The sequence below is a fragment of the Marmota marmota genome, unplaced genomic scaffold (assembly GCF_001458135.2).
Source record: "Marmota marmota marmota unplaced genomic scaffold, marMar, whole genome shotgun sequence".
NCBI lineage: Eukaryota > Metazoa > Chordata > Mammalia > Rodentia > Sciuridae > Marmota > Marmota marmota.
The window spans coordinates 1,497,123-1,523,405 of record NW_026000022.1 but is presented as its reverse complement, the minus strand read 5'-3'; the positions used below and the strand labels follow the sequence as shown (position 1 = coordinate 1,523,405).

General features: G+C 44.0%; 1 long non-coding RNA gene across 3 annotated transcripts in view; it reads right to left on the bottom strand.

Annotated features, from left to right (window-relative positions):
• Positions 1–840: 840 nt before the first annotated feature.
• LOC125618909 overlaps positions 841–26,283 on the bottom strand; it is a 108,794-nt gene continuing 83,351 nt past the window's right edge. The window contains exons 5-9 of one of the 3 annotated variants that reach the window (XR_007350285.1): positions 11,897–12,044; positions 11,745–11,793; positions 4,348–8,700; positions 3,261–3,414; positions 841–1,002 (exon numbers count right to left, since the gene is read on the bottom strand). This is a non-coding gene — a long non-coding RNA (uncharacterized LOC125618909). Of the gene's footprint in view, positions 1,003–3,260; positions 3,415–4,347; positions 8,701–11,744; positions 12,045–26,283 lie in introns of all 3 variants that reach the window. The other 2 variants (XR_007350283.1, XR_007350284.1) reach the window with 2 other exon arrangements.

Below are 26,283 nucleotides of genomic sequence, written 5' to 3'. Positions count from 1 at the left end.
GAACTTCTACTGTGGGCTGAATAATGAGACAACAAGAGCCCAGATGGGTCCAGTTCAAGCTTTCCTGCAGCTCGCATTTATAAAGTGAGAAGGGCATGACCTCTTCACATCAATATATCCTTACAAACCAAGGTAAATGCCATGAGGGGAAGTATGCGCTGGGGAATTGCTTGAATCCTCTGCTCGGAGGAAATATCAGAAATTTAAAGGGAAGACCAAGCGGGAATTGATGGTGGGCTCTCACAAAGTAGAGCCAGGGGAGGTGGAGATCTGACCCACCTGTGACCAGTTGGTGGTGGGAGGGGTTACAAGGCTGCAGTCTTGGGCGAACCGTGGGGAGAGAGAAGGTCAGCAGAGGTGTGGATTTTGAAGGAAGAGGTGATGGTGAAGTGATAAAGTCAGGCTTAGACATCTTGAATTTGAGGTGCCGTGGAGCATTCAAGTGCAGATGCCGCTGAATAAGTGAATCTGAAGATGCATCTTAAGTCTAGGGGAGAGCCAGATATGGGGTGCAGGAATGCATGCAAGTCCCCAGCAAGGGTAATACTACGGTGAAATCAAGGGAGCAGGGGAAACCCAGGATCCGGGAAATGAGGAGACTTCAAAGGGGCCGCCCAAGATGGAGGAGTCTGGCTGGGCACAATTCACGAGCCACTTGTCAAGCAGAAACGAACTTTATTTTTAGAACCACACCCCACACCACACGAGCTCTTCAGGAATTCCCTCAGAGCTCAACTGCCACCACCGGCTTCCCACAAGCCTCTCAACCCCCCCCCCCACTCCTCCTGCTCTTGAGGCCGATTGGCTGGGTCGTGTGGGCGGAGCCAAAAGAGCCCCCCAATGAGCAGCTCCGTGGTCTGAAAGGGCGGGGAAACAGCCCAATGAGCATCACCGCAGAGGAGCCAATCAGCTGGCAGCTAGAAGTTTGCTGGGGCCCCTTCGGCTGTGGCTCTCAACAAACTGAGAAACATATCTTCCACATAGAGTCATGATGTTGTCCACCTGTATCAGAAGAGAAGGTGCACATTGTCTTGCCTTGAATTAGAACAGCTACATACCAATCCACTCCCCCGCATACCCTTGTTCTTCCTCATAGCCAAGTGGGGAGTAGCCAGACTTGGGATAAAATCACCTGTCCCAGAGCCAAAGAAACTAATGTGTCCATAGATGATTAAAAGTTGGCCTTACTCATAAAATGCTTTAATAAGATCCTGACTGCATGTGTTCTCTTAGCTTTGCCAACCCAAAAATACTTATTGGTATTCTCAGATAAGTCAGCACTCATGTATATTTAATATTCTGGGTATTTAATATAAATTAATCAGGTTATTGGTGAAGAGGGGAAATTTGGGTCCTGTGAAAAATTAACTATCTACTTTTTAATATAAACACAACTGTGTTATATATGGCTTTGTGAAAATAAGAAGCCGCAGAAATAAAAATATGTCTATATAATGTACAATGGGGCTTTGTCATCTAGGTGACCTAATGAGTTTGCTCAACTTTTTAATTGATACTGATCACTGTAGTATATCATTCGGAACTTCTCTACCTGAATCATATCACTGCCAAACCAATAGGTTCTGAGGATGCTCATGTCTCCTATTGCCAAATCTTCCCAATCAGCTGACTTTCTGAAGCAACACTGGGCACCATCCTAAGTCATGAGCATGACTCAGATGGTACCATGGATTGGAGGTGGGACCTTGGTCCCCAGAGTGGCAATGTGGGAGCTGAAGGAAACTTTTAAGAGATGGAGCTAGTGGAAGTCCTTATATCACTAGGGGCACTGCCTTTGGAAGGGAATGTTGGTCTCCTGGAGTGAGTTCTCCAAGAGCAAGTCATCATAAAAGCCTAACCCTAACCCCCAAGTCTCTTTCTGGCTTCTTATTTCTAGATATGGTTCTTCTTCTACATGTGTTCCCACCATTGGCCATGGAATCCTTGCCAGATCCAGCACGACGCTCTTTGAATTTTCAGATTCCAAAACTATGAGCTAAAGAAGCCTCTTTTCTTTAAACCTCTTTTCTTTATAAAGTTAGCTTGCCTCAGGTATTTCATTATTGCCATGAAAATTGGACTAATTCAGATAGTCAATATTATCATTGAAAACCATTCCTAAATCAGGTTTTAAAATAGATTCAACTCTGGTTATGAGGAACTTGTCTTCAAAATCATAAGTGCATGGAAAACTAAATAGAAACTTCATACAACCATCACTAGCTTTATCATCATAACTTACATTATTTTTCTCACTACTGCCAGACTTTGCAAAACCCCTCCATCGCTCCACCTATTAAACCATACAATGAAGAAGAAGAAGAAGAACAACAACAACAACAACAACATGAATCTGTCTACAATGTTTTTTTTTACCATATTCAATGCCACTGGTTATCATTCAAATACCATTGACATAATCCCACTGAAAATGAATTTGTGCATTCAAACATGTCCTTGGATTCTATACTATGTCAATCAAATGTGATGCATAGATTCAAGAACAAGTCCTGAGATAATATAAAGAAAAAAACAAGCAAAAAAACAAAATGTAGAATATTTTTCCATTATGTTTAAAAACGTCTTAACTTTTTGAGATCATAAATAGCTTTGGTGCACCTTAGCAGTTCTTCCTAATCTTGAGAAAAATTAGCAAGAAACCAATCTGAATGGCTGGTGGTACCTCCTTCACTCTGGTGACCACAGATCTTCATCTTTGGTTCCACTACCAAGCAGTGACCCAGATAACTATAAATAGTAATGAGAACCTCTGGCAAGATGCCATCAACCTTTGGACATAGTCACTGCTTACTGAGCATGCACCGTGTGTCAGACGAGATATGTCTACATGTACACATGCATTCCGGAAAGATTGGTCAGATTGGTCAGTGAGGTTTTTTTCTAAATCATGGTAGTACTCAGAAGGAACATTAAACATTTATTTTACAGAGAAACTCTTTATTCTTCTGCTTTGTTAGGTTGTCATTTAATCTCAACTTATGAAATTTTTTTAAAAATCAGATTAATGATGGAGGCAATAACTGTTTCAAAACATCCTTTAGTGAAAGCCTGTATATGTAAAAATGAGGAGTTAAAGGTACCACGATAATTTGGAGAGTAGACGGTCAGTGGAGGTTCTCTCATGAGCTCACCTTCCAGGGTGGCAGACTGTCGGGGGCAGCCCCTGGGTTTTGGTGGGTAAAATTCCACAGTTTCAATCTGTGATTTGACAGCACTTGGTTTTAATTCTTTGAACTTACAGTGGCAAAGGTGACTCTTCCTTCCTTCACTGTTGTATTTGGTAGATCTTAGGAGATTATATATATATATATATATATATATATATATATATATATCAGAAAGTTGATTTCCTTTTGAATCCATGACAGCACAGCCTAGGAATCTCTCTTGCTTCTATGCCAAAAAAATTAAAAATATATTTTTTTTTAAAAAAGTGGAGTAAATTTTTCCCCTTTAATTCTCATGAATGAGCCCTGATATCTACATATGATTTCAGGGAGGCAAAGCTAATTTTAAGGACAGTGAAACTCTTTTCCTCTCTCAAACAATAGTCCAGGACGGAGAGGCACAGCACTCTTTTCCTTGCAGTTATTAGAAGACCTAAGGTTGGAATGTGTCTGCAAAAGTTCATGCGTTGGAAATGTTTATCCCCAAATTTGTATGTTAATGGCATTTGGACTGGGGTCTTTGGAAGGCAATGAGAATTTAATGAGGTCGTGGTGGTGGGGCTCCCATTATAGCATTAATGGTCTTGTAAGAATAGAACATAAGACCTAAAGTAGCACCTTGCTCTATCTTGCTATGTGATGCTTCCTGCCATGTTGTGATGCAGCAAAAATACCCTCACCAGATACCAAAACCATGCCTTCAGACTTCTGGAGCTGTGAGCCAAATAAACTTCTTTTCTTTATAAATTGCAAAATACCCAATCTTGGGTATTTTGTTATAGCAGCAGAACATGGACTAAGTCAGGGACTTTGGTTGCTTCCATCCACTTTCTCCACCATTCCATGGGTATCACCCTCATTTGCTTGGTTAAAACCAGTCATAAGCTATTCTTTTTTTTTTTTAAGTTTTTTTTAATGTTTTTACATGTTGATGGCCTTTATTTTATTCATCTATTTATATGAGGTGCTGAGAATTGAACCCAGTGCCTCACACATGCTAGGCAAGCGCTCTACCACTGAGCCACCACCCCAGCCCCAGTCATAAGCTATTCTTTATTTTGCCACCAACCGGAGAGAGACTGTGTGTTAGGATCTAGGCCTACTAATATCTCCATTATAGCATCTCACATCATTTTGGCAGCAAATTATACAGACATACCTGCAAGGAGCTCTTGAAACATAGTCCCCAGCTGATAAGCCACATGCCAGGCCACATCTGGATTATTACCTGGAAGAATGGGAACTAGAATTGGTAGACAGCGAGTCATCTTCACAATGGGGTATGGCCACCATTCTTGGATCCGCGGTACAGCAGAAGCTTAGGTCTACACCACATAAAAGAAACAATAAATCAGGGAGAAAGGAAGACCTCATGAATTGATATTAAATGGTGAATAAATTACTATTTACCTATGCATCAGGTTGTGAGCCTGCCTAGTTCACATATTGTCTTCTGATCTCTAGTTTTCCTAGAACAACATTGTGAGGATGAAAGGCCACAACACCTTCTTCAACATATGGAAATGAGTATCATCTAAGAAGAGTACGAAGGGATAACAAAAATATTTCCGCATGACACTGGGGGTCAAGGATATACCCAGGATGCCTCCAAATCTGAAAATGATGCTGAGTTGGGAATCAAAACAAAATCTAAGACTCTCCAAGGCAAAAACATAAGGGCCTTCGACACACATATGGTTTTCATCTCTAGCTGAAAGAGCTGGATCTAAACGGAGTTTCAAAGCACATATGCATTTTCATAAATAGAATTAGGTATGTCAGGATACCTTCCAACCCAGAAGTTTAGCAATGTCCTTTGCACAACTGAAGATCTGCTTTTCTGAAATCTAGCCTTTGCTGAAGTTTCCTGGCTGGTCTTGGATCTTCATAAAAACCAGTTTTCACGTGTGTTGGGGAAGCTTAAAAGACCTGCTTTGTGAGAAGTCTAATAAGATTGCCAGAATTTTCATTTGGGGGTTAAGGGTATAAACTAAGCCTATATACACAATCTGAACATTTGAAAAGCATCTTGAAGACATGAATTTTGAGGATTGACCTCTCAATAAAATGTACATTCTATCAAGAGAGCTTGATCCATGAGATTGTAATCACAGCTAAAACTAGGACATATCTATGGTCAAGAAGAATTTACAGAACCCAGAATTGTAGCTCTTCCATATTCCATTGCCAAAATGCAGTACCTAATCTCCTCTAAGGACTACCAACTTGAAAATATGAAAGGAAATTCAGAAATTGTGAATCTGAAGTGAGAACCTGATGCTCCCTAAATGCTCCAAATTTATTGAGTCCCTGGTCAACTCTCAATTTGATCAAGGTAATGACACACATGTGAGGAAAATCTCAGTTGAAGGATTTCATACATGGAAAGTTTATCCCCTGTGCTTATTTCACTTTGTAAGATATGTTATATTCATACATTGCTTCCTCAAAAATCCTCTTTTTGAGGTAGGAAGGTTTTGATGGTTTGCTTTTCAATTACTTTTGGGTCAGGATCAACTGAATTTTTTGCCCAAACTCATGATGTGATTCTTCTAATTGCTATGGTTCTATAATAAATAAAAAGGGAATAAAAAGAAAGGTGGGGGGGGGGACGGAATAAAGCCTGTTCTTCAAATGGGTACACTGACCCAAACCTTTTTATTTGAATTGATTTCTGCCCAACCAGCACTAAACAAATAGTAGCTTAAATCATTCATGAAAAAAATTCCATTTGAAATGTCTCAAAATAACCATATCAGCTGTATGAAATCCAAATTTCTCTGAGAATTTCCAGCCTACGCCTTTGCTTGATTGGAGTGTGCGTGAATTAATCTACTTTGGTGGGGGAAGGCTGAGAGTTAGCCAGCATGCGAGCCCTGTGACTAAGTTCCTGAATGTGTGTGTCTTCAAATATGAGACCAAGATCATGCAATTTCCAGGTGAAACTCTGACAATTGCACGTTTACCAATATGAGTGTTCTCCTTGGATGCAGAGGTTTTTACGGCTTCTATGACTTGCTACTTAGAAGCAACCTTAATCTTATGTACAGTTAATGGGAATAAGGTTCAAAGAGGTGAAATAACTTGCCTCAGTTTACAATACCTTTGACACCCATTCCAATGCTCCTTTCTGATCTTACGACTTGCTCACAAACCCTTCCCAATATTCTTCTAGAGGAAAGTTGGTTGTGGAAATCCTAAGACCATACTATCCAGGCTGGAATAGCTTTAGTTTCTAGTCAAGCGATCAAATAGCTGATTGGAAAGTCACAGAAGGTTGAAATATGGCAATCACAGGATTGTACCCAGGGAAAAAGAGACTCATTGGGGGAACAGGCTTAAGCCCAGGCTGCTGCTCTTCAGAGTCAGGCTACAAGGAGTCTCCAGGAAAGCATCCTATAAAGTAAAAGGAAGATGACATTTGCTAGTCTGCCCTTTCTTAATAAGCCAAGGAAATGTTGGCTGCCCATCCACATGGAGAACGGTTACTGTGGGCCCAGGAAGGAACTCTTGGAGTATTCATCTGCTAGGGCTGGATTACTGAGCCCCACATGAAAGTACCTGAAAAGCCCCAGGTCAAGACATACTTGTCCCTTCCCAAGAGATGTCAGACTAAGGAGGGTCCGAGGATGAAGCTCTGGGTGTCATATTGAAAAGGTAGCATTTAGTTAGACAGGACCTCTCTCTCCCTAGTTATGAGTGTGAGAAAGGGGTTTTAGTTTTAATGAAGTATAGTACACCCTCTTCTATCCCAGTGTTAGTTTTGTGCATCATTCCATAGAAAGGAATTTTCTAGAAGTAGCACAGGAAATATTCAGAAGCAGAATTTTTTACTTGCACGTTCACTAGCCACTTGGGACATCCAAGATGGACAGCTGCTGTTCTGTGGCTAGAATGTCCGTACGAGCTGGAATTGGCTTGAGTGAATGTGGAACAGAGAATTAAACTCAGATCACCAAGGGGAGGCACATGCAGGTTTACTTGTCCCAGACCTGGCCATTCTGCATGTCATTCAGAGAGCTGTGCTAGAGAAGATGGAACTGACAGGGATCCATGTACTCTTTCCTCATGGCCAGAATGAGTTTTTAGATAACAATCTCTTCAACTGATTGACATGTCCCCTCTTTACTCATAGTCACCATTAGATCAATAAATTTTCACTTCATGCTTCATTAGGAAGAGTGTTAGGCACCCTTTGACTCTCCAAGAGCAGAATATGTGGATTCTCTGCTATTCAAATTCTCTCTAGCATGGCTAACCCCTCTCCTCCTCCTTCTCCAACCATCAGTCCTATTTGGCCAATATTTAGATCAGATTTCAGACCATAACAGAATGGACACGGAGCATCCTCCAGGGATTCTCTAGACTGGCGTGATGTGTGTTTAATTGTTATGTCTGGTGATTACTAATGGAGACAGAGCTTCGGCTTGTCGGCTGCTTGCAAGGCAGAAGGGAGCATACGGATTCCACACTGCACTCTCCTTTTAACTGACCTGCAGGAGCACCCAGGTGGGGCTGAACAATCCTAGGAAAGCATATCAATTAGGCAAGCCTAGGCTCAAGGGGTTTTTCAGGAAATTGACCTATCAAACGCTCTGATTCTGTCTATTGGTGTTTCTATTCAGTACCTGTCACCTTATTGCCTAGTCTCTTTGAAATGATGGTCACTTAAGGAAAAAAAAAAAAAAAACAGAAACAAGCGAGGAACACAAAAAGTCATCTAATTCTTCACATTCTAAAACACTACCTGACCTTCAAACCTTAGGAATCTATTAAACATTCAGGAGTATCTCAGTGGAAGTGCTGAGTAAAATCTTTATAAACTCTACAATGTCTGTATTTGTTAGAACATGATATGTTGTACTAGTGACAAATAAGGCCCAAAGTTGTAGTAGCTCAACTAATAGAAGTTTGTATATCACTCTTGCAAAGTCCAATGCAGGTCAGCAAGGCTCTCCTCCATCTGGTGTCTCAGGGATCTAAGGATTTCCATTTCACGATGCTCTCATTTCAGTACCTGGCTACTAGTAGAAAAGAGAACATTGGAAACTCTTAATTACCTTGGAAAGAAAATGGAATGCCCCTTCAGCAAAGTCCATCAGGCAGAACTAGCTAGGTGGATCTTGAACTGCTTTCAGGGCATCTGGAGTCTGCCCACGTGCTCAATAATGAAGGAGACTCAGACCCAGTAAGCACAGTACGTCTCTATTGCTTCCACCAATGGTCAAACTACTTCACTGTGAAGCAGATGTTTTCATTACCCCCATCAACACTATTGTTAATAACTGTCCCATCTGAAGGATGGTGTGTCCTTTGCTTCTAGGATGATGAACTCACTGAGGTCCCAAGGCCCTGTCTTCCGGGCTCATGGACGGTTTCTTATCACTATGTCCAGGAGTATCATGGTCTTACTTCCTTACCTGGAGGTATAGATTAATTTCTGCTTTTTACCAGTACAGCCTGAAAAACATCAGCAGTAACAGGAAACTGGTTCTCCAGAATCTCTTATAGCCTGGGAAATCAAAATACCGTCATCATTATTTGGGTATGAAATTTGTCAATGCTGAGGCATCACATGTTAGACAAGTAAAGCTGAAATTATTACAGAAGAGAAAGAAAAAAGCCAAGGAGGGTCAGTAGACTGCCTCATTCCTTGAGCTAGTACGATTTGGGTACGATTTTGATCCAGGAATGTCCCCGCAAAAAGTTCACATGTTAGGAAATGTAGAAATGTTCGGAGGTGAGAAGATTAGATTATGAGACCTCCCACCTCATCAGTGGATTAATCATTTGAATGGACCACAGGGTAATAATGGTCAACATGTGGAGTGTGCCTGGAGGAAGTAGGTCTCTAGGGACATGCCTTTGGAGACTATGTCTGTTCCCTGGCTCCTCTCTCTCTCCTTCCCAGTTGTCATGAGCTGAGAAGCTTTTCTCCACCCTACCCTTGGACCTCAACGTTCAGCCTCCCCTCAGGCCCAGGGCAATGACTTTGACCCACCATTGGCTAATCTCTGAACCCCATGAGCCCAAAATAATTTTTTTCTCCTCTAAAATTATTATCAGGTGTTTTTGGTCACAGTGACAAAAAGCTGACTGACACGGGAGCCTTCCCATGGAATCCGCCCCCCAATGTTTGATGAAGTGACTAAACTCAGAAATGGCATGCCTAAGAGTGGCCCTTCATGAAAAACAATGGCATGGGCTACCAAGGGAGCATTCTGGCACCAAAGCAAGAGGGGGGCTTAAGGAAGTAACACCGAGAAAAAGAAATCGCAGAAGAACTGAATTCTCCAAAGTCTGACCAGATTCTCAAAGGTAGGAGCCCATCTCACACCCATCTTTTGCAGAAATGGCCTGAACCCACCTGGATGTGGACAAATGAGACCCCCAGGTAAGCCATAGGAAAGGGGGTACAGCTGATGTAATGAGCTCATTGTATGCTCATCCCGGTGCCTTAACCTCACAACTCCTGGACACTTACAGAAAAAGTGTATCTACTCTCACATCTCAGGTAGCTTACAACATTGGGAATTTTGGTTAACTTATTCCCCTTCACTGCCACCCCTACATATGCATCTTGACAACTAGGACCTAAGAAGATCAGCACAGATTTCAGGAATCCACTAAATAGATTGGGGATGTGGAAAGGTCAGGGAAAGCAGAAGATAATTCCCAACTGCTGAGAACTTACACAAGGGCAGAGGTCATCCGTGGTGACCAGCACGTCCTCTACTTCCATGGAACTCAGTTTTGCAGGCACTGGCCAACAGAATCCACATAGGTGTGGCTGTAAACTGAGCCCTGGACAATGAGCTAACTACGTGTCAAAGTGTGGTGTCGCAGTTCATGGAAGAATTTTCCAGAAACAGGAACCAGCCCTTTGCCACTTATTCCCAATCCCTCCTTTTTGCTAGCAGGAATATAAGTGTGATGGTCAGCACTGAAACAGTCACCTTGGACCAAAAAGTTGTCCTTTGGAACAGAAGCCCATGTAGAACCACAAGAACACAGGAACAAGAGATGGATGATGGACCTCCCAGGAGTCTAGTGTGTGAAATAAGCTAAGTCCCCATGACTCAGAGAAAAGGGGCAAAGAGTGAAAGATAGGGTCAGCAGAGTTCTTGACCGCGAACCTCCTGATTTTTATGTTAAAAAGAAAGAAATCTCCATCTTACTGAAGGTGCTATCATTCTGAATCTCATTTTACGCGCAGTCCAACCCAATCCTCAAAGGTAGTAACTTACTCTACCTGGGTGGCTGTAGATGACATTTCCACTTACCAGCCGTGGCTGTTCATTATATTTCTATTCAATTGTTCTGGGATGCTAGCATTTATTATAGCATTAATCTTATTTTAACAGAGTTATAATCTCACTCCCATTTAAATGCTCTCCAAAAATGAAGACTGAATGTCAGTCCCACTAATGTCCGGCTTGCCTGGATATAGTAACAGTTTTCACAAATCTATTTTTAAAAGAAAGGCAGCCAAGACAAGATCTTATGATTTTTCTGAGCTCTGGCCTTAGGAACACCTTATGACTTGGGAGTGTGCACCAAAAGGGGGAAAAAAATTATTTGAAAAGGCTCTGGCCTCCCTTCATCAGGGAGTCATTTCTAAACATGAACTTGGCATTCTCTATGACTCACCCAGTGTTAATGAGTCTTCCCTCTGGGTGAGCATCATTTTGCAAAGATCACCTAATGCAGAGCCACTCCTGATAACGGGCCAGGTTGGCAGAAGCCTCCTGGCACATTCAGACAGCTCCTCAGCTACTGTCCCAGGGCCTGGGAGATACCAGTTGCTGGCACTGTGGATTGTGCTGCCCACCCAAGCCAGTGGAGAAGAAAGGAAGGGGCAGGAAAGGGTCCCAGCCAGGTGCTAGCCCCCGATGAATGCAGGTCACCTGACAAGGGCCAGGTCCCACCACGTCTCTAGGACTGCTGCTGCACATCCCCAAGACTGTGGGCCTGAGAGTCAAACTCCTGGGTTATGTTGTTGGTGGGGTGTTTTTAACACCTTGTGGCTTTAGGCTGTTGGATTCTTTTGCCGCTATTAATAGGTATTATTCCCTGGAATATTCTTAATGGCTTCCAGAAAGTAAAAAAGAAAGAAAAAAAAAGAAATCTGGTATTTTAAATTGGCAACAAGGGGCTCTGAGGGTCACGCTCTGCAGCTTTGAAGATTGAAGGACCTGTTGGAGAGATTCCCCAGGTACCTGGCCCAGGAACAAAATAGGAGGTGGGCTTTAAAAACAACCACTCAGCTGGGCACAATGGTGTACACCTGTAATCCCAGCAGCTTGGGAGGCTGAGTCACGAAGATCACAAGTTCAAAGTCAGCCTCAGCAATGGTGAGGCGCTAAGCAACTCAGCGAGACCCTGTCTCTAAATAAAATACAAAATAGGGCTGGGGATGTGGCTCAGTGGTCGAGTGCTCCTAACTTCAATCCCTGGTAACCATACACACACACACACACACACACACACACACACACACACACACACTCACACAATGCCAAAAAAAGCAGCAGAGTTGTTCTCTCTGCCTCTTACCTTAGACATTTGAATGGAAATAAAAAACGTATTCTTTAGAGCTCCTTAGCTGAGGGGGAACAAGAAAAATTGGACTGAGAACTAAGCCAAGATTTGCAGGTCCTCCAGCAGCACAGGTCTCTCCCCCAAGCCTAGCGTCTGATGGACTTTACAGATGGGAGGTGCTCGGACTGATTCAGGAGTGTCCAAGCTCTGCAGAAGCTGGTGCGCTGGTTTCCGGGCATCTTGGCTGTTCTTTTCACGTGGGCACAAATGAGCAGTGCACATCCAGCTGCGCCTTGCTCTGTTGTGATTTCACCGCTGAAAAGCCAGAGAAGGTTAGGATGCAATTAACAGAGCAGAGTGACCTGCGGTGGGGTTAACTTGCCAGGGCAAAGGCAGCTGTAAATCAGCATCCTGGCTTCACCCACAAGTGGCAGAAGGAAATCATAGGAGAGGGCTTGAAGTCAGCCAAGCCAAACAGCACCAGCACACCTAGACGCTGTTTTCTTTTCTAGAACCTAGAATAGGTCTTTGAGACAGAAGAACTTCTCATTTCCACAAACTAAAACAGGGAGGCAAGTTGCAGTGTCCACAGAGTAGATGTGGGTTTTGTTATGCTTCTTTAATTTTTCTTTTTTTCTTCTCCTTTTTTTTTTTTTTTGATTGCCAAAGAAGAGTCCTTATTCTTATTTGGTGATGGACTTGCATGTTCTTTAAAACCCAATAATACTCTTTTTTAAAAAAAATTTTTGGTACTGGGGATTGAACTCAGGGACACTCGACCACTGAGCCACATCCCCAGCCCTATTTTGTATTTTATTTAGAGACAGGGTCTCACTGAGTTGCTTAGTGCCTTGGTTTTGCTGAGGCTGGCTTTGAACTCACAATCCTCTTGCCTCAGCCTCCAGAGCCTTTGGGATTTCAGGCATGCACCACCTCACCCAGCTGAAGTCCAATAATACTCTTGATAACAAAATAGAAAAACCAGAACTGTCCTTCTGTCTCTGTTTTATTTTTTCCTTTGAGAACTGATATATTTGATCAAATATATTTATGAACATATTATCCTAATGTTAAAGAAGCAAAATCATTTGTTAACCACCTAGTATGTGCCACCTGTTTATCTACAACAAATTATCCCTGTAATTGTTTTCACAAGATCTCCCCAAGTGGATCTAAATGGGACCATTTTACAGAAGATGAAACTGAGGACCAGAAAATAAAACATTCTTTGCAAAATTATGCCATTGACAAGTGTCAGGGTGAGAATTCAAAAATTTAAAGACTACAAACTCAAAATTCCATTTTTTCCCACCTCCTTCCATCAGTATTGGTAAGAATTTTACATAAAATAAAGGTATCCTACAGAAAGCCATCTAGTTGTTCTGGAGGTCTTGTTCTGTGCAGCACCGAGAGTTGGAATCCTTAGGACACCACTTGTCTCCGGGTTTGACCTCAGTCTGTATTGTTCTGGTTTCCACTTGATGCGTGACCCTAAATACCCTTGCCACCTGTGTATTTCCATAACCACTGCAGACATCAAGGAAGAAAAGCTCAGACCGGGTGTGCCACCAGCCCAATATGTCACATAGCAAATAGTGCCAGAGCTGGGGACCCTCCCAAAATTCTCTTGAATGTTAAAGCCCCACTTCTTCCCACAGATTCCACCAATAATTAAAGATAGAAGAGAACTGGGGATCATGCATTCCAAACCCTGTGACTTAACTTATTTTAAAAACGGAGTTGACCAAGGTCAGAGGTGGGCAGAAAAGGAGCCCGACAGGCAGCTCCTGGTCCGTGTGTCCTGCCACACAGAAAGGAGGCCACCACGGCACATGTGCCAGGGGCTGCTACAGAAGGGCCCAGGCAGTTCGCTTAGAAAACTACACATGGGTTCAAGGAAGATTTGGATAAAAGGGGATTGGACCTTTTACGTGAAACGTGAGCTCTCGATCACTCCAGAGTGGCCAGGGTTACTAAATAATTAATCAAGAGCAGTTTGAAATGTAAATGGGATGGAGGAAGGTGTGATGCTGTCATCCAAGAGCCGAATATGTGACTGGAATAAAGAGCAGGCCGCTCCTGGGAAGGCGTGGGCACAGAGGAGAAGTGAGGCCACCCAACAAAGGACACCAGAACCCCGAATTCCTGCCTTTGACCTGCGGATCGCTTTCATGTCCCTGTCCCCAAAGAGATGTTAAAAAAATGATGAAGAGCTGGCCAGGGATGAAGGAGGGGAAGGGAAGCTAGCTAGAGGTGTGTTACCTCCTGACACTCCTGAAGACACATTTCTTCCTTATGTTTTTCTGCTTCTCAAAAAAAAAAAAAAAAAAAGGCACTTTTGTCTCTCCTCCCTCCCCTTTCTTCCCAAATTCTCAAGAGCTCTTCCTGCCAGCGGTTCTGTGTGACTCAAAGGAAGAAAACAGCTGCAAGCCAAGGAACAACAAAAAAAGAAGATTGACAGTAGGATAGGGGACAGGTGAGAGAGACTCCTTTACCGTATCAAACCCAAGAAATGTTGTGGCTTAAAAAACAAATAAATAAAATCTGCAGAAGACACAATGTCTCTCCTCTTGTCTAAACATTGATCAAAATAGTCTAGAGAAAATAGGACAACCCGGCGTTCAGATCATGACGTCTGAGATCTGGAAGACACATCCATGCCTAGTGTAGCGTGGTACACAGTAGGCACTAAATATATACTAGGGTTGTTTTTTTTTTTTTTTTTTTAATATCCTCTCTTTTCTTATATAATGGATTCCCACTGCCCTCAAGTCTGCTAATCTGGCAACGCTCCCATTTACTTCCCAGGAAAAGGGGGACCGTGCTGTGCCCAGTGGATGGGCTGTGTGTGGTGTCGAGGGCTGAGCACGTCCCTTGGCATTCACGTGAGCTAGGTAGTAAAGGTTGTTTTTGTCATTCCAGTCTCAGGAAGTCACCGTGCACTGCAGAGCAGGAGGGATGATCTGTTTGGAGAAGCTGCCAGTTCTGGGAAGCCAAGTCACAGCGTTCCGGCAGGAAGGGCAGCCGGAGAGGTGGGCAAGGGCTGGAAGCAGAGCCCAGAGGGATCATGCACCTGCTGGGTGCCCTTGGGGGAGGAAGAAGGCGGGAAGGGAGGCAGATGGAGAAGGAGCAGGCAAAGGAGATTGGAGCCAGTTCAATGAGTTCAATATCGAAGGGACACAGGGGAAATGTTAAGGTTGCATGTCGTTTTTTGAGTTCCCCTAATCCTGTCCTCAGTACCCAGGTCAAGGGTGAGGTGAGTGGGTGAGATGGGGCACCAAGCATCCAGCTTGGGTAGAGGCTGGGTACCCTGAGCTTCTCAGCCGTCCTGAGATGGGTGATATTTTCTGCTGCTTTTCCCTCTTGACATCTGTTTCCGTTCCTCTTGCCCCTCTCCTTCCCCCCTGTGTCTTCCTCTCCCACACTCTCAGCATCCTGACCTTCTCTCCTTTGGAACAAAGTCAGCAGTGACTTTTCCTCCCCCTCTTGAAAGTCTGCACCCACCTCCCAGGTCTTTTCATAGGTCCTCCTTTCTGCTTACCTGTCTTCTTGCTGGTAGTTCTGATAGGAAAGGCCAGTTTGGAGGCCAGGACATGGGAAGTTCCCTGAGAGGAAGCATGGAAGGACCTCTCTGGGTCCACGTGACTCCTCCTTCCTTCCCCACCTCCCTGGCTCCACCCTACTCCGCTCCTTGCCGTGGCTTTCAGGTATGACTCAACTGGAAATCAACTGTGTACTGGAGAGTTCTTGTTACTTTCTGATGCACAAAAGCTGGGTCTGGTGGCCCACATCTGTAATCCCAGCAACTTGGGACTTGAGGCAGGAGGATCCCAAGTTTGAGGACAACCTGAGCAAATTCACAAAGCTCTAAGCAATTTAGTCAGAACTTATCTCAAAATATAAAGGGCTGCCTGGCACGGAGGTGCATGCCAGTAATCCCAGCAGTTTAGGAGGATCTCAAGTTCAAAGTCAACCTCAGCATTTTAGCGAGCAACTTAGCAAGACCTTATCTCAAAAAATAAAATAAAATAAAAAGGGCTGCAGATGTGGCTCAACGGGTAAGCACCCCTGGGTTCAATCTCCAATACCAAAACAAACAAACAAACAAAAAACAGCCATTTTTAATGAATGTAAAAATGGAACTGAGCAGCCTTTCTTGTTGTATGTGTCAAGTTACTAAGGCGCATACACACATTGTTCCAGATTTGAAACCTAGTACTTAACACCTCAAGATTTGGGAAGACAATATTATATAACCCTGCTGTTCACGGACTTTTTCCCAGTAATTTATGGTCTATAGTATGCATTTCTGTAAGAGGGTCTAGTTCATAACTTTAAAAGTTGATAGGCCAAGACTGCTAAAACTGCATGAGTTAAGAAAATCCACCATTTCACTGTAGAATTCACACACAGAAATTAACTGTGTGTTAATTATTGTGGAAAAATTATTGTGGGGAAATTGACAGTTAATTTGCATTATATCTGGGGAATATTTTCCAAAGGAAAAAAAAAAAACAACATAATCCCATTGAGTTTCTCACTGTTCTATAGTGAAAGCATATGGAGGAATGGGGTTTTGGGGTGTGTGTGTGTTTCATTTCTCAAAGAACTGTGGATTTGCACACATAATACTGTAACCAGCTGTTCTTCTCCCCCACCTAGTAGGCAGTGAGAAGCTCCTGATTTAAACTCCAGCGGGAAGGGTTTTAGAGCACTCGAGGAAAAAAGAATTCCTAACAGCGAGAATTGTCAGGACACTCATCCAGGTTGCCAGCGAGGACTAGGTCCCCCTTCCCTGGAGGATTTTACCATTCTGTGGCTGTACACCTCTCTGCAAGGCCCAGCCTTCTTCCTCTCAGGAGGAAAAGCAGCTAGTCAATTCCCCAAGGTCATACAGCCACACCTCTTCCCCAGGACCACCTTGATGTGCCTGAGGGAAGGATGATAGAGAGAGTATATTCCAGGGCCAAGGTCAGTTCTGCCACTTGCCAGCCACGGGTTCTTGAGCAAGTCACGTGCTGCCTCAATTTTTCACCTCCACAGCAAACATGATATAATAATCATACATTCCTCCCAATCTTATGGTGAAGGTCAAAATAGGAGTAAAAGGATCCATTAGGGTAGAGCCTGCTACAAGGGTGGATGCTATTAGATGCTGCATGAAATATACATATTGTTGGTTATGGTTCCAGAGGTGTTAATAACAAAACGTGCAGGTCTTTGGTCTAAATCTCAGGGATTTTTCTTCCCCACATATGATATATGTGTAAATGTTGTACAAATGAGCAATTCAAAGGTCCCAGTAGCATCTTCGGTGATGGATAAGTTCACACCAAGTCTCTTCCAGCCATGAAGTGTCCATTTGGATAGTGGTTCCCAGCTAACCAGAAGCCAGTGTCTGTCCATACAGAAGGTCAAAGATCCCAGAGTGTCATTCAACCCCATGAGTTGTACCACTTGGCCCTATTGTTGCACAAAGAAAGTGGCCAGACCCCTAGTGGTCTTCGTGCCTGGAAGGATGGAACCTCGTAACTCCTGGCTCACATGGCCAATGCTAGTGCATCAACCCCACAAAATGCAATGAAGACAAGGCCAGTCCTGCAACACAGACCTCTTAAGTGAGCATCACCACCAACATGTTTTTTTATTTATATTTATTTACCTATTTTTACAGTGCTGAGATCCAATTTCCTTTTTGGATGGATTTCAAATTTCTCCCCACTGGCACTGTAGCTAACTGACAAAAAGCCATGCTCCTATTGGGAACCAGATCTGGGAGTCTCTGGGCACCATTTTCTTTTCCTTCATATTTAACTTAATATAAGGCTCATATAATTATCCTAAAGTCAGAGATGGTAGAAGGTAGCAGGAGTCTGTACTTTAAGAATGTTTTTAGGAAAGTAACCTTGGAACTGAGATGGTTTCTGGGAAAAAAAAAAAACAGACTTATGCATTACTGACCAGGGTGGTAGAGAAAAGCCCAATTGCTGCCCCATCCACCTGAAGGAAGAAACTAAGAAGCAACTAGTGTAGAGTTGACTCCACGGAACACCAGTGTCCTCACTGCTAGTATCTTCCCACCACATGAGACTTGGTCCCTTGAGCTGCAGAGAAACCTTTTCCCATGGACAGAAGCCTAACACACCTCCAGCACTGGGTGGAGTGAGCAGCTGCCCGTCATCTCCCAGGCCATGGACACAGGCCGGCCTTGCATCATGGAATTCAAGTCTGGTTGGCCTTCCAAACCCATGGGTTGCACATCCTTGGATAATACCAATTGCAAAAAGAAAAGACTTTTTAAAAAGTACCTTCACTGAACATGCACAGGGAGTTTTTCTTTTATTATTTTATAAACAACAGAGTGTAACAATTCTTTTCCTAGCATTACCATTGTATTGGGAGTTATAAATAATCTAGAGATGATAATTTAAAGTATGTGGGAGGAAAAAATCAACATACTACAACAACATGGCCACCTGAATGTTTATAGCAGCACAATTCACAATAACTAAATTATGGAATCGACCTAGGTGCCCATCAATAGACGAATGGATTAAGAAATTATAATATGGGGACTGGGATTGTGGCTCAGTGGTGGAGTGCTCGCCTAGCAAGGGCGGGACCCGGGTTTGATCTTCAGCACCACATAAAAATAAAGGCATTCTGTTGTGTCCATTACACCTAAAAAATAAATATTTTTTAAAAAAGAAATTATAGTATGTATGTATACACACACAAACACACACACCCCCCCCCCAAAAAAAATATTGGAGTTCTACTCTGTCACTAAAAAGAACGAAATTAGGCATTTGCTGGTAAATGGAGGGAAATGGAGAATATCATCATGCTAAGTGAAATCAGCCAAACTCAGAAACTCAAAGATTGAATGTTTCCTCTCATAGGAAAGGATAGGATAAAATGAAGAACCGACGGAACCTTAATTAGTGGAGGACTGAAAGGAAGTGTACTAGGGGAATTAGATTGGGAGAGGGGAGAACAGACAGGGAAGAAAAGTGGGGATCCTGAACTGAAATTGATTTCCATGCACATACGAGTCCATCAGGATGAACCCAACTACTACATATAAGTCTCTAAATAAATAAATAAATAAATAAATAAAGTTTATGGGTGAACATAGGTTATATCATATACTCACCATTTTATATAAGGGACTCAATCATTTGCATATTTGGGGATTTCAGGAGTGGGATCCCCATCAACCTAATCTCCCCAGATACCAAGGGACACTGTACAGTTCAATGCACCATTTTAGCCAGAGCCAATGGCTGTCTAAGGTGACCTTTCTCTCTCTTGTCACTAAGAATTTAAAGCACAATTCATTTTTTGCATAAAATATAGTCCCAGAAAAACAAAAAATGTTTCTGTGTTGAAATATCACACTGAACTCAATATGAACAGTCAAAACATCAATCAAAAATAATAAAAATTAAAATCTCTATGGCCTGCATGTTTCTGTAAGTTACAAATAAAATACACGTGTCTAGAATATTTTTCGATACAAACAAACACAAGAGTTGCAAAATGCTTTCTAGAAAGGATTTCCTTCTCTGCTAACTACTCATAAAACAGGGAAAAGAGAAGGTCTTGCTGAATTCTTCCCTGAGGATGTATGAGGGCAGGAAAGGGGCGTGTCTATCTCATGACCCCAATCTGGGGCACTAGCTACATGACACCTCTGGGTCAGCTTCCATCCATCTCAACTTGGATGTGAGTTGAAGCTCAATTACAAAGAACCCGTGAATTCAGCCCCAGTGCCTCCCACTGCCTTCCTTGAATATTCCCAAAACTCTCAATCCTTTGTCAAAGAGCCCAAAGGCTGGCAAATAAAATCACGGGAGATTAAGAACAAAAGTGTGCCCCCCCCCCACTTTCTCATCCATGTCAGGGAAGAGGCCATTGGCTGTGACAGAACAGTTTTATACTTAGAAGCCTAAGATCGGGGTTGAAAAACCGCATTCACCCATGTTGAGCTGTGACCACCAACCAACCAGTGAGCCCCTCTGAGATCCGGTTTCCCATACCCATGGAATAGTAATTCCCAACACTACCAGACCTCACAGGACCAGTGGTGAGATGTAGGTGAGACAGAGCAGTTGACATTCCCCAGTCCCAGGCCCTGTCCCTGCACAAATTTCTCAATGGATATTGGTTGATAAGTCCTGAGGGAGGTCTACTAAAATCACACGACCCATTACAGGAATTGTTTGCCCTACTGCAGCATCTGTACCAACCTGTGAAAGAGATGGCTGCACCCTGGGCTCTTCTCAAAGACCACCCCTGTTGCACATGGGGAGCTAGGAGTTGGTCTCCCAAAGGCAGCTCTGCAGGCTTTGAAGTCTTGGCCCAGAAAAGTGTTATCAGAGGGCAGAGCAGCTGTGACTCCAACAATGAGGAGGAACCCATTGTCTTCAAATCGGGACTAGCTGCCTGTCTAGAAGGCCACTAGCAAGAGACTCAGCCCCTCAGGCCACAGTGGGGACAAAGAATCGGCCAGCAAACTCCCTCTCCAGTCCCAAGCACAGTGAGGACAGGGACTCCGATCTGTGCCCAGGACAGATCTTGGCATGAGATGACCACCAAGGACTGATGAATGAGAGGGTGCATCATGTCAAGAGGACACACGGCACACGCAGTCTCCAGGGCACTGATGGGAGAGACAGGGGACCCAGAGAGCCCCATGATGCGACTGGCTGGAGGGGAAAAGAGCAGCCCGCGGGGCCAGAGCACCAAAGACACGCTCTGCTCTGCCTCAAGTCACTGCCCACGGCCATCCTGCAGCAGCGTGTGTCCCCCCACTTTCTCATCCATGTCAGGGAACAGGCAGGCGCGGCCGAGTCACCCTGTGACGTGACTCAACGCTCTCCTTCCTCATCCTCAGGGTGTCTCCTGTGGTCCACCTACATCCTCCCAGCCTTGCTCTCAGCTGGGACACGGCAGAGGGACAAGTGCCAGTAAGTGGATGCTAGAGAGCAAGCCCAGGGTTGGGGACCCAAAGAACAGACACCACCTCCGCGGTCCTCTCTGGGCTGGGGTGAGAACACGTTCTCCAACACATTTGCTCAGTATTCTGGAGGCGGTCCCTCTTCTGAATGAGGTCACCCGGGTTCCCCTCCGTCTACAGTTACATCATTGCTAATTTATATGATACCATCATCATCAACCTTGTCATCAAAATCTAGGCCTCTCTGTCTCTCCCCCCATTTCTCTGTTTTCTTACCAACTCCTTTTGTCTCTGTTCCTCTCTGTCTCTGTCTCATCCTTTTACCTCTCTCATCTTTCTGTCTCTCCCCCTCCCTCTCTTCTCCCCCCACCCCCATCCTGGCCTATTTTACGTTCTAAACATGTCTCCAATCCACGTCTCCCCTTTCCTCTCCTCACCTCAAGGCAGACCTTCCACACCATCCTATCTGAACTCTCTCAGTTTCCTCCTTGCCCATCAAACCCTCAGCTCATCACCCTCCACCCTTCATTCTCCTAACCCACTTACTAAAATGTTTCCAGAATGTTCTTCATGAAACACTAACTTCATGAAGAAGGTTCCCTGCTGAAGACCAGTAGGGACCCCCACATTCCCATCCGCAGAACTGCCCTTCTCAGCCCGGGGTTCCTGCACCCCAGCAACATCAAACTACCACCTCTGAGCCCTCAGGATCACCGAGGACCCTGCCAATCTCTGTCATGGAATCTTCCATTGAATTTTCATGGCATCACAGGGAGGGGCCTTGCCATCTCCACTTTCGAGTAAGGAAGCAGAGACTTGAAGGTCTCCCTCATGTACCGCAGTGGCAAAGCCAGATTCTCATCCTGATGAGTCCAGCCCAAGGTGCTGCTCTCTCCACCTCCATCCAGTACCCAAGGTCACTGAGAAGTTTTGAGTTCTCCCCAACCTCCCAGAACCAGCTGCAAGGCACCCTTCTCACTCCCCTCAAGTCAGTAGCTGGTTGTAAGTCTGTCTTCCCCATCGGACTGCATTCCTTGAATATAAGGATCATTTCATGTGCCCAGAGCTGTGCATGGAGCAGGTCCCTGGGAGGGCTCATTGAATTAAATACCGGTCAGCTAAGAAAATGAATGGATGCAGAGCTGTCACTCACTCAAGCGGTCACATGCTGTCTTTCCTGATAGAACTCAATTCCTTGGCTGGGCTCTGTTAGAAATGAGTTCACTGGTTTACAGAAAAGCATCAGGATGCAGTAAAAATGTCATCCTTGAAAGAGGGCGGCGTCCTTACGATAAAAGTATTCTCGTGCTCTTGTCATTGTTGTTGCAGTTGTTTACTAGGGAATGTCACCAGGCTTGAATTCTAAGCAGATGGGTTTGGGCTCCATTCATAACTTCCCCGATTTAGGAAAAGTCATTGTCACAGAAGGGAACCTTGGCACTTGCCAACTGCCGGGGCCCCACAGCAGCTTTGGTCTTGGCACAGGTGGATGTGATTTCCTTCACCGGGGATCCTGCGCTGTTTGTCCCTCTGACGACGCAGGTGAAGGATGGAGCCAGGGCTCACCCTTTTTGGGGGGGACATTGAGATTCCTGGGCATTATACCAACTCAGCCATATGTCACCCCAGAAAGTAACTGCTTTTTCCATATATGATCATAACTAATGTTGCAAAGCCTGTTTTGCCTGGATCCTTTTACAGAACCTATGCAAAACACGCTGGGTGCTTTCGCTCCATATTTCCTCCTTGGGGTGAACGGCTCTGCACACACAGGGAATGTGCTCCTATTCTGTGCATCAGGAATGATCATTATTCCATAGGCACATTCCCAGTGCTTTAGTTATGTGGGGTGACGTTCTGGCTCGGGAACAGGAGCTAATGGAAACAAGGATCCTAATGGCCAAATACATCCTAATGTTCTCCTTTCAATTCTTTCATTTTTTCTGTCTTTACCTTTTCGAAAATGTTAATGTATTCCTGATGAATTCAGTGTGAAAAAAATATGTTTATCAGCTTAGGTTTAAAAATTTTTATTCATAATAAGAAGATAGTAGCACTGGCAAGCATGTCGACCCTCAGATCTTTGCCAGCTCCTCCAGGCAGGGTAACCAAGATGACCACACAGAAGCGTCACACGGCAAGAAACTCAATGCCAAAATGATAAACAAACGTGCTTGCGTTATGTTGGTGCTTTGTTCTTGCCATGTGTGGGACCGAGGGGGCGGGGGCAGGCTCTGGTGGCAGATAACCCTGCAAGTTGTCATTTGGTAACTACGTAAGTTGGGCCTCCAGTCAGGGCCAAATGGATGATAAGTTTGTCACTGTTAACAGGCGCTAGTTCTTTGGAGCAAACCATACTTTGTCTTGCAAAATCAAGCTTCTCGGTTTCCTGACTACATTTCCTCATCTAGAAAACAGTGAGATGGGAGTCCTAGCATTCTGCAGCACAGAAGGGCGACTACAGTTCAAAACAATTTATTATATATTTTACCAAGAAGTAGAAGAAAGAAGTTCGAAGATTCCCAGGACAAAGAGATGAGAGTGGTATTATCAAATGATAATTGGATCATTATGTAATGTGTAGAACATCACACTGTAACTCATAAGTCTGTGCAAGCGCTGTACGTCCATAAAACACTGCTTAGGAAAAAAATAGGAGCAAGGGGAGATAAGTCTGGCGGCTTCTTCCCATGTCCCAACAGAGGCACGCCTGGGTCTCTGTCAAGCACCCTGTCCCAACCCAGTGTGTGTGTGTGCAGGTCCTCCCGACCCCGCCTGGCTGGCATTTGTATTTTACACCAGTCTACTCACCTCAGAGGCTTCACGGCTCCCCCTAGTAAATGCTGCAACCAGCTTCACAGCTGGGGTTTTAAGTTTGTTGTGAATCATTGCAACGTGACAGGGCTCCTCTCAGCACAAAGACATGCTGAGGCACCGGGAAAAAAAGAAGAAGGAGAATGCTTCAGAAAACAAGGCAGCCAGGAGAGAGATGGAGGCTCCAGCTGCCTCCTCTCTTTCAAGGCCTCATCCTGTTGCCTGGGATCTGTTCCTCTCTGCTGTAAACAGAGCCAGGCAGGAATCACAAGGCCCCTAACGGCATTCCTGGCCACAGGGGCGCCTCTAACGCCTCCCGGGCGGGCGTCTGCAGCAAACAGTGCTGCCTGCTCTGTGGTCAGACTGGGGACAGCCAGCCCTCCCGTTGTTTGATTTCTAAACCTACCTCCACCTCCCCGAGGCCTCTGAGAGCTCTGGGTTTGCAAATCAACACAACATTTAATTAACTGCACATTAAACTTTCCACCTTTCAAAGAAGGGAATTAGGGACAGTGCACTTTCTGAGGCATTCATTAATGAAAAAATAAAATCTAAAGCCTACCGAGTTCAGGGTGGTCCTGGCCATGCTACGTGGTTTCCTGCCCTCATTCTTGGGGTCGGGCTGGTTCCTTTAAATGAGCTACAATCTTCAGGGTCCTCTTCCAGGTAAGCGCCTGTAGCTCTCCAAGAGCTGGTCTTGGTTTTGCCCCATCCCAGGGCACCCTGAATAATCCTTAAGAGTTTGCAGGCAATACGCAAAAAAATGTTTCCAATTATACTGAACCGTGAATTCTTTTTATTAAAAAACAGGTATACAGAAAGTCCGTGTGATGCTCAGGAGAAGTACAAACAGGGAAGGACACACTGAGACCAACCAGGAGACACCCAGTTCAACTCACTGTAAGTATCAGACCCCCCCACCCACCACCAACAACAACACACCTGCATTTCCTGCCAATTCGGGATGCAGCTACAAGCCACACATTCACCTCCTGATTGGATTTTTGTGTGTCCCCAGATGCTGGTCCTGTGTCTACCACGAACTCATTCTGCTTTTCTGAACATCCTCCTCATCTGCAAAACAGGGAACCTACCTGCCCCAGCATCAGGAACACCTGCTGCCCTTTACGTGAGTTATTGTTGCATTATTGCTAAAGGGAGTGATCTTGTCGTATCTTGGTACTTATCTTTCTATGTCCATGGCTCCTCTCAATGTTAAAAAAAAAAAAAGATCGGATCTTTCTTAACCCTTTTTAATGCTTTGTGCATATTTATTTAGTCATGGTACATGTTTTATTTCATTTCTATTAGATGCCAGGCACATCAAGGATATAGACCCTGGCCCTGCCCTTCTAAAAGAAGCAAACAAATAACAACTAACTATCAATTATGTTAGGCAGGAACAAGGGCTGAAGAGAAAGATGGCCAAAAAATAATAATAATAACAAATGCTGGTGAGGATATGAGAAAGAGGAACTCTGATACACTGTTGGTGGGAATGTAAATCCTCACAGTCATAATGGTAAATAATATGGAGATTCCCCCAAAACACTCAAAATAGAAGTGCCATAAGATTCAGCAATCCCACTACTGGGTAGAGACATGAAGAGATTTAAAGCATTCTATCAAAGAGATGCCTGCATTCCGTGTTTATTGAAGCACAATTCACAAGAGCCAAGATATATCTATATCCACTAAGTTATCAATGGATAGAGAAAGAAATGGATGAAGAAAATGTGGTAAGTGTTGTTCAGTAATTAAAAATGCTGAAATCCTGTCATTAGGAGCAACCTGGAACTAGAGGACATTGTGTTAAGTGAAATAAACCAGGCACCAAAAGACAGATACTGCATGCTCTCCTTCATTGGTGGGAGAAAAAGAAAAGTTGATTACATAGAAGTAGAGAGGAGAATAGAAGTCAGCAGAGGCTGGGAAGGGCAGTGGGAGGGGAGGAGGGCATAGTGACAAGTGGAGAGGGTGAACAGTGGCATCCCGGGCAGAGGTATCCCACTCACAGCCTACACAGAATCAGTGATACTTGATCTTTTGATACAAGTTTGACAGATAAAATTTTTAGCTATGTATAAGCAATTAAAATTCCAGGCTAGCATCCCAAATCTGAAATCTGAAACCCAAAATGCTGCAAAATTTAAAACATTTTGAGTGTCCAAATGACACCACATAAGTGGAAAAGTCCATAGCCCTTCTCATGTGATGGGTCACCGTCAGAACACAGGTGCACCAAAAACACTGTACAGGGCTGGGGCTGTGGCTCAGTGGTAGAGCACTTTCCTAGCACATGTGAGGCCCTGGGTTCAATTCTCAGCACCACATATAAATTAAAAATAAATAAATAGAGGTCCATAGACAACTAAAAAAATATTAACAACAACAACAAAAATACCGTACAAAACTTCCTTCAGGCTATTTGTGCAGGTATATATGAAACATACATGAATTTCATGTTTAGATGTGGGACCCATCCTCTAGATATCTCATGATATATATGAAAATATTCTAAAAATCCAAAATAATCTGAAATCTGAAACACTTCCGGTCCCAAGCATTTTGGAGAGCAGATAGTCAAACTGTGGTAAGAGAATGTCTCCCAAATATGCTTGTGTATAGACCAAGCATCCAGGAAGTGAATCTCCTCTTTCCAGGAGGTGGCAGAGCCCAGTATGCAAAGGGGTCCTTTTCCCTGAGGGTGCCTCTGAGACCGTAAAACACAGGGGAGCTCAGACTCTGTTCCCTGTAGGCAGCCTTCTTTCTTTTCAC